Raw genomic sequence first — 9,337 nt, forward strand, 5'->3', positions numbered from 1 at the left:
CATTATATCGGTGAACAAGCTCTCTGTGTCACAGTAAACCTATGAGGATATAATGGAGCTGGCAGAACTGCTAATGATAGGACAATAACTTTCAACAGGCTGGTGACTGTAGTGCCTGGCCGAGAATTCATAAAATCCTTCTGGGAACCTCTGGCTTTGGCAGAGGGGATGGACAGGGAGGTCTTTGTGGATGACGTGTGATGTGTCCCCAGGTCATGCTTACTGTCTGTACTCACCATGTCAACATCCTCCAACATGGAGCCCACGATGGAACAAGTCAATAGACCTACCTCTGACTTGGACACTCTCCTCTGGATTGCCATTAGAGTCTGACCTATTAAGGGTTTGGAATGAGTTGCCATGCTGGTCTGGCTGCCTTCATATTCACTGCCACTTAGTTGTGTAGGAGTTCTGCATACAGATTCAGCATGTTTGGGGGCCTCAGACACATTGTCTAGGAGGAACAGTTGTTAATGGGAAAATAAATTAATTGACCTTGGTGAACACAGTTGAAAAGGTTAACAGTGCCTGGCCAAATTTTCTTTCCTCTCACATTGGCCCTGTTGTGAACATTGACAGGAAGGCTTGAAGCTGACAGGGGTCTCTAACTGGCCAGACACTACAACAGACAATTTCGTCATCTGGGTGAAGCGCAAGGTCTTTAGCAAGGGTTATGACAATGTTGGAGGCTGCAGAACTGGTGTGAAGAGGTGGATGAAGATGGCGTTACAGGTCTTTTGAAAGATTGACATCTATAGCATCACCATTATTATTGGACTCTGCACAAATCCCTGCACTTCTACCATGAAGGCTCATATTTAGAATGTCAATCAACCCTGATTGAAGGATCCCACCCACCACATGAAGCTTTAGTTCGAAACGCCTCAGTGAAGAGTTTGTCAAAGGCTGTGGATACTTTCCCTTCATTATTGTTGATCTCACCATAAAAAGAGGCCTGTGTATTGACAGCGCAACCATCAAAAGGTGAATATGATCTGGATGCAGCAAGGACGTGAATCCGAGAAACAACGTCATCCAAAAGCGTAGTATCGCCTTTTAGACATTCCTCCATGGATTCCTCAGCGGATACAGAGTGAGGATCTGACTAATGAGCTCCTTGGGGCAGGTTTGAAGGTCTGGTTTCCAGAGAGTCACTGCTACAAGACACCTGAGAATCTAAACTCACTGGGAGCCTATTTGGGAGTCTCATCATCTTTACAGACTGTTGGCAGGGAGTGAGAAACCGCCTCAGCATTTCTCAAAATCTATGATATATAATATGAGCAGCAGAAAGGGTGCTCACTTTTGAAATTCTGAGATTGTTCAGGTCCTGCAGGCACATGACTGACAGTAGTCACCACATCTGTCACAAATATGTCCAGTAATTTAGAAGCTTCAGAGTCTCCCAGTAAGCTTTTTGTAGAGTGGTTGACAGATCTCAGGTCTTCACTTACTGCCATTATAGCCTTTGTCTGGAACCACAGGCCGGGCAGTTTCTTAATATTTATAATTGGAAGACTGAGTAGATTCACAGACTGAGCTGTTGGCTGTGCTGTCCTGCAGACCAAGCGAAGGAGTTCAGAGGGACATTGCTCACTGTCAAACTACTAAGATGGTAATGGTAAGGGGGAACAAGAACTGGTGAAATCATTCAAGTCAGATGTGTCATCCAGAAAAATAATGGCCTCCAGAGACACTTCAGAATCACTCCCTTCAACAGAAGATGAGTATTCCTCCGTCACCTCTATTATACAAAAGCAGAACCTGGCTTTAGCTCTTTTGTGGTGTCAAGGAGAACTTGGTCTTGTAAATACTTTGAGAGCCGAGGGAGGTTGAGCTCACGTTGTCCTTTTTGTTCATTCATGGATGAGGACACGCTGGGGGTTATGAAATGATCAAGTGGTTTCTTCATGCGTTCGTTACAACCATTAGTGCTTGACCAGATCTTTGATGGTTTTCAATAAATATCTGCTCACTCTGTGCTGGAGAGCAGGATGTTCTGATGGACTGGGTAAGATAACCTTTTGTTTCCAACTGTGGTTAGTCTTCATCTTAATTTAATAATAATCAAAAAACTGAACACTACAATTACAAAACAACAAAAGTGAAAACCGAAACAGTTCTATCTGGTGCAGACACACAAAGACTGAAGACAACCACCCACAAAACACAATAGAACACAGGCTACCTAAATATGGTTCCCAATCAGAGACAATGACTAACACCTGCCTCTGATTGAGAACCATATCAGGCCAAACGAGAAACCCCACATAGAAACAGAAAACATAGATAATAACCACTCACGCCCTGACCACACTAAAACAAAGAAAATACAAAAGAACTATGTTCAGAACGTGACACCAAAATGGACACTTACCAACTCAGAGGCCTCAAGGTCAATTACAGCAGACCCACTTTCCATAAGGTTGCCAATCTCTCCTATACTAGGAGTTGGACTAGATGACAGAGCCAGAACATGTACAACCCCTGAATCTTTTGACAGTCTCCTTGATTGTTTCATTGGCCTTGGTCTGAAATTCCTCAGTGAGTAGTGTCCATACTTTGTTGACAGACGAATGCTAGATTTGGCACCTTTGATATTGAGGTTGCACTCTGTTTTATCATCTCAAAACTTTTACGAGATGCTAAGATCTTCATATTGTCAGCACCACCACAAAGCAGTTCCCTCTTCTCGGGATCATTTTCCTCCTTATCGCTGCAGATCAAAGTGTCACTGAGGGCTGTCATGACATGTTAAATATGTAATATCCACTTTAACATCATCCTCTCTGAAAACAACACTCTGCTCCATGCACTGTTCATTAGTGAGCATCTGAAAGGTCAAGAAGACAAGACACCATCTCCTCAACCACCTTGGTGCTGGAGAAACCACCACTGGCAAAAATGATGGCCACAGAGATTATGGCGTTCACCTTTGACACGTCAACAATAACCCGGGATAGAGTTGAGTGTCTACCTGGCCTTCTCTTTGGATGCCAAGGACATTATTCAGTGACTTTGAATGAATCCTCAACACTACTGAGGAAACTGTCCTCAGTGATCCCCCAAAAAGTCACTGAGTGACTCAGATGATTTACTGAACACTCATCTCCCAGAGTCCTTGGCAACACTTTCTGAAACCTTTGAGAATACAAATACAGCATGACATCTTCAATAGACACTAGTCACATTAATACATCATTCAATAATATTGGTCATTATGAGAAAAATGCAATACAGATAAAACATTTTCACAAAATTGGCATCTGAATAGTTAGGTGAAACATAGTTCCCATTAGGTTACATAACTATTGAACATACCCATTAGGAGAGGAGCTTAATGTGGGCATAAGAGACCTTGAGATGGACTTGCCGCTGCTGTAACGTGTACACTAAGAAATAGGAAGCAAGTAACAGGGAGTGAATTTAATAAATATCGGCACATAGCCCAAAACAAGAGTAGCGTACAGACATGAAACACAGAGTCAATAACGCCTGGGGAAAGAACCAAAGGTAGTGACAGATATAGTGGAGGTAATCAGGAAGGTGATAGAGTCCAGGTGAGTCTCATGAAGCGCAGGTACGTGTACCGATGGTGGCAGGTGTGCGTAATAATGAATAAACTCGCGACGACGAGCGCCGGAGAGGGAGAGGGGGAGTAGACGTGACAGCTGCCCCTTTTGCAGACCTTCATGCTTGTGCTATATGATCTCCTTTCAGAGACTTAACGGATACTGGAGATATCCATACAAAATATAAAATTGCAGGGATTATGACCTCCAGGATGGCCTCGGATATAAACCGTACAATCTCCATGCACATTTCTGCAAGCAGTGCCTTTATCACATGTGGGACAGAATCAATGTAGGTAGATTACTCTGCAACCAAGCTCCTCAAAGAGATACTCATCCTTGAAGAGGCACTATGCAGAAAATCACTCTGTAATTTCCAGGTTGCTAAGATTGTAATAGTTTGCCTAATTTCAGTTTCTGTGACAAAACAAGCAAGTAGAGTGGAGGGAGTCATTGTACCATCTAAACCGCTGTGAAATATATTTTCCTTAACCAAAAATATTATATATTGAGCTGTTTGAGCTGGTGTACAAAACCAAAATGAAAACACAGAAAATCAAAACTTATCAACGGGAAGCATAGAAATAGCGCACATAGAACATATCTACCACTTCTTAGACTTGCTTTCAATGAGTGACAGATCTATTACACACATTTCTATGTGGATTTGGTCAGGTTGCACAAAAAGTTACATATTGCAGTTTTAAGAGTATATTGACAAGACTGTAACTACCAATTGGACACCACGAAATTGGGGAGAAAAAGGGGTAAAAGTAAAAAAATACAGTGTATATATATATTATTCCATCAGTTAAAGCTAGATAACTGTTTTTCCATGGGCTGCGTCTCAATCCACCTCATTCGCCTATGTCGGCCTTCCGCATCTGTGGTGGAAAGTGGCAGTGTAAGGGCTGTCTCTCTCCTCATCCTCGGACGAGGAGAGGAGAGAAGGATCATCAGACCAAAATGCAGCATTCGGGAAGTAAGCCATCTTTTTATTATTAACGACGATGGCAACACGAAACAAAACACTTTCAAATATACAAAACAAGAAAACGACGTTGACGAAACCTGAACATAAACTTACATAACTAAACGTAAACTCACGGACAGGAAACAGACGACATCAAAATAAACGAACAGCCAAACAGTCCCGTATGGTACATACATTCAACGACACAGGAGACAATCACCCACAAACAAACAGTGAGAACACCCTACCTAAATATGACTCTTAATTAGAGGAGAACGCAAAACACCTGCCTCTAATTAAGAGCCATACCAGGCAACCACAACCAACATAGAAACAGATAACATAGACTGCCCACCCAAAACACATGCCCTGACCTAAACACATACAAAAACAACATAAAACAGGTCAGGACCGTTACAGAACCCCCCCCTCAAGGTGCGAACGCCGGGCGCACCAGCACAAAGTCCAGGGGAGGGTCTGGGTGGGCAGTTGACCACGGTGGTGGCTCCGGCTCTGGACGCTGTCCCCACACCACCATAGTCACTCCCCGCTTCTGTCTTCCCCTCCCAATGACCACCCTAAAACTAACATCCCCTAAATGAACGGCCAGCACCGGGAGAAGGGGCAGCACCGGGACAAGGGGCAGCACCGGGACAAGGGGCAGCACCGGGACAAGGGGCAGCACCGGGACAAGGGGCAGCACCGGGATAAGGACCAGCACCGGGATAAGGGGCAGCACCGGGACAAGGGGCAGCACCGGGATAAGGGCAGCACCGGGCAAGGAGTAGCACCGGGACAAGGGCAGTACTGGGACAAGGGGCAGGTCCCGGCTGAGGGACTCTGGCAGATCCCGGCTGAGGGACTCTGGCAGGTCCCGGCTGAGGGACTCTGGCAGGTCCCGGCTGAGGGACTCTGGCAGGTCCCGGCTGAGGGACTCTGGCAGGTCCCGGCTGAGGGACTCTGGCAGGTCCCGGCTGAGGGACTCTGGCAGGTCCCGGCTGGACGGCTCTGGCAGGTCCCGGCTGGACGGCTCTGGCAGGTCCCGGCTGGACGGCTCTGGCAGGTCCCGGCTGGACGGCTCTGGCAGGTCATAGCAGGACGGCTCTGGCAGGTCATAGCAGGACGGCTCTGGCAGGTCATAGCAGGACGGCTCTGGCTGGTCATGGCAGGACGGCTCTGGCTGGTCATGGCAGGACGGCTCTGGCTGGTCATGGCAGGACGGCTCTGGCTGGTCATGGCAGGACGGCTCTGGCTGGTCATGGCAGGACGGCTCTGGCTGGTCATGGCAGGACGGCTCTGGCTGATCATGGCAGGACAGCTCTGGCTGATCATGGCAGGACAGCTCTGGCTGGTCATGGCAGGACGGCTCTGTAGGGAGGAGAAGGAGAGACAGCCTGGTGCGTGGTCTAGGCACTGGCTGCGCTGGAGAGGAGGAAACAGCTGGAGAGAGAACCCGGAGAGACAGCCTGGTACGGGGGGCTGCCACCGGAGGACTGGTACATGGAGGTGGCACCGGGTCTACCGGACCGTGAAGGAGGACACGTGCTCTTGAGCACCGAGCCTGCCCAACCTTACCAGGTTGAATGGTGCCCGTAGCCCTACCAGTGCGGCGAGGTGGAATAGCCCGCACTGGGCTATACTGGCAAACCGGGGACACCACTCGTAAGGCTGGTGCCATGTATGCCGGCCCGAGGAGACGTACTGGAGGCCAGATACGTTGGGCCGGCTTCATGACATCCAGCTCGATGCCCAACTTAGCCCTCCCAGTGCGGCAAGGTGGAATAGCCCGCACTGGGCTAAGCACGCGTACTGGGGACACCGTGCGCTTTACCGCATAACACTGTGTCTTACCAGTACGACGCCTTCTACCTCCACGGTAAGCACGGGGAGTTGGCTCGGGTATCCTACCCGGCTTTGCCACACTCCTCGTGTGCCCCCCCCCAAGAAATTTTTGGGTCTGACTCACGGGCTCCCAACCGCGTCGACGCGCTGCCTCCTCATACCAGCGCCTCTCAGCCTTCGCTGCTTCCAACTCCTCCTTGGGACGGCGATATTCCCCTGGCTGAGCCCAAGGTCCTCTACCATCCAGGATCTCCTCCCAAGTCCAGGAGTCCTTGTTGCTCTGTTGAGCATTCCCTTGCCGCTTGGTCTTAGCGTGGTGGGTGATTCTGTAAGGGCTGTCTCTCTCCTCATCCTCGGACGAGGAGAGGAGAGAAGGATCATCAGACCAAAATGCAGCATTCGGGAAGTAAGCCATCTTTTTATTATTAACGACGATGGCAACACGAAACAAAACACTTTCAAATATACAAAACAAGAAAACGACGTTGACGAAACCTGAACATAAACTTACATAACTAAACGTAAACTCACGGACAGGAAACAGACGACATCAAAATAAACGAACAGCCAAACAGTCCCGTATGGTACATACATTCAACGACACAGGAGACAATCACCCACAAACAAACAGTGAGAACACCCTACCTAAATATGACTCTTAATTAGAGGAGAACGCAAAACACCTGCCTCTAATTAAGAGCCATACCAGGCAACCACAACCAACATAGAAACAGATAACATAGACTGCCCACCCAAAACACATGCCCTGACCTAAACACATACAAAAACAACATAAAACAGGTCAGGACCGTTACAGGCAGAGCTACAGCGCTCTTTGTCAGACCAGGAGACGTCCTGAAAATCGGGGATCTCATGAAGACATCTGTAGTGTCCGAAACGGTTTGGCCTACAAACTAACGACCCCCACAAGTGTCACGGGATTCATCTGAAGGAAACCATACATACTGTATGAATGGACGTATGGAGGTAGTTTTGTGCCAACAAAAAGGGGTTAAATATATATACAGTATCTCCTAGATATAGGACAGACACTTCAAAACCTTATACCTTATGATTTATATTTGGACTGTCTTTTTTGCCATTGATTAATGTATTATTCAATGCTTTTCTATGGGCTATAGTAGTAAAGGCCAAATTCAATATTTTATCAAATAAAGGCTTAATTTTAGAGATTAAGGGACTTACAGGGTCCATTCTGCCAACTCTTAACTGTCTCCATTGCATAATTTCTTTTACCACAAGAAAGCACACCAACACACATAACATTTTAAAAAATCCTTCACATGACATTGCATGTCACGATCGTCTTTAGGTGAAAGAGTGGACCAAGGCGCAGCGTGATATAGATACATCTATTTATTTGAGAAGATGAAACGAACACTAATACAAACTAAACAAAAACAACAAAGACTCTCCAAACGAAAGTGCAGCCACAAGCTACTAACGTCAAACATTGACAATTACCCACAACCTACCTAATGCCTATGGCTGCCTTAAATATGGCTCCCAATCAGAGACAACGATAGACAGCTGTCTCTAATTGAGAACCAATCTAGGCAACCATAGACTTTCCTAAACACCTACACTGAACACAATCCCATGAACTCTACAAAAAAAACCTAGACAATACAACCACCCAAGACGAGACAAACACACACAAACATCCCCCATGTCACACCCTGACCTAACTAAAATTATACAGAAAACAAAGAATACTAAGGCCAGGGCGTGACATTGCATACTAATACTACAACAGAAGTTTGGACATACTCCTCAGTAATTTTCTTTCAGACACTGGATGGTAATCGGGTTGAAAGCATGTCAAGAGCCCTGGTCTGACAGGCCTTTGAGATACTCACTCTGGATCTTTTAATAACATTGTCACTAGTGAGCTTCTATCCCAGTGAATTCCACATATGTGAAGGGACCTGTGGGCAAAGCAGAATTAAAGAAAAACTGAATCCCAAAATCTTTGACATAGTTCCAAAATGTTTTGCATCACAGCAATCAAGTTTTCAAGATATAGTGCATTCGGGAAGTATTCAGACCCCTTGACTTTTCCACATTTTGTTACGTTACAGTCTTATGTCCCATGCACAGCCCTCACCTGCCCACTGTCCCGAGGGGCGTATCTACGTGCCCTCTGTGTGGGACTATCTCCTCGCCTGGGCACACACATCACCTGTGTCGGGGGGCACCCGGATATGACCCGTATTATCGACTGTCTCTCCGCCAAGTACTGGTGGCCCACCTTGGCCTGGGACATCCGGGTTTATGTCTCTTCCTGCGCACAGAGCAAGACACCTAGACACCTCCCCTATGGCGAACTCCGCCCGCTGCTGGTTCCACAGCGACCCTGGTCCCATCTCTCCGTGGACTTTGTCACAGACCTTCCCCCATTGGAGGGGCACACCACCATCCTGGTCGTTGTGGACCGGTTTTCCAAAGCCTATCCTTTGATTCCTCTGCCTGGTCTCCCTATGGCCTTGCAGACCGCGGAGGCTCTCTTCTCTCACGTCATCCGGCACTACGGGATCCCAGAGGACATCGTGTCTGACCGTGGTCCTCAGTTCACCTCCCGTGTCTGGAAGGCCTTCATGGAACGACTGAGGGTCACGGTCAGCCTCACCTCCGGGTACCGTTCCCAATCAAATGGGAAGATGGAACGGGTAAATCAGGAACTGGGTAGGTACCTTTGTAGTTACTGTCAGGACCAGCAGGGGAAGTGGGCTGTGTTTCTGACTTCGGCAAAATACGCACAAAGCTCCCTCTGTCACTCCTCCACTAACCTCACACCCTTTCAGTGTGTTCTATGCTATCAGCCGGCCCTGGCACCGGAGCCAGATCGAGACTCCTGTGGTGGACGATTGATTCCGGTGCGTCGAGGAGGTATGGAACACTGCGCACACCCGTCTCCAGCACGTTGCCC

The sequence above is a fragment of the Salvelinus alpinus genome, chromosome 20, assembly GCF_045679555.1.
Source record: "Salvelinus alpinus chromosome 20, SLU_Salpinus.1, whole genome shotgun sequence".
NCBI classification, from domain to species: domain Eukaryota; kingdom Metazoa; phylum Chordata; class Actinopteri; order Salmoniformes; family Salmonidae; genus Salvelinus; species Salvelinus alpinus.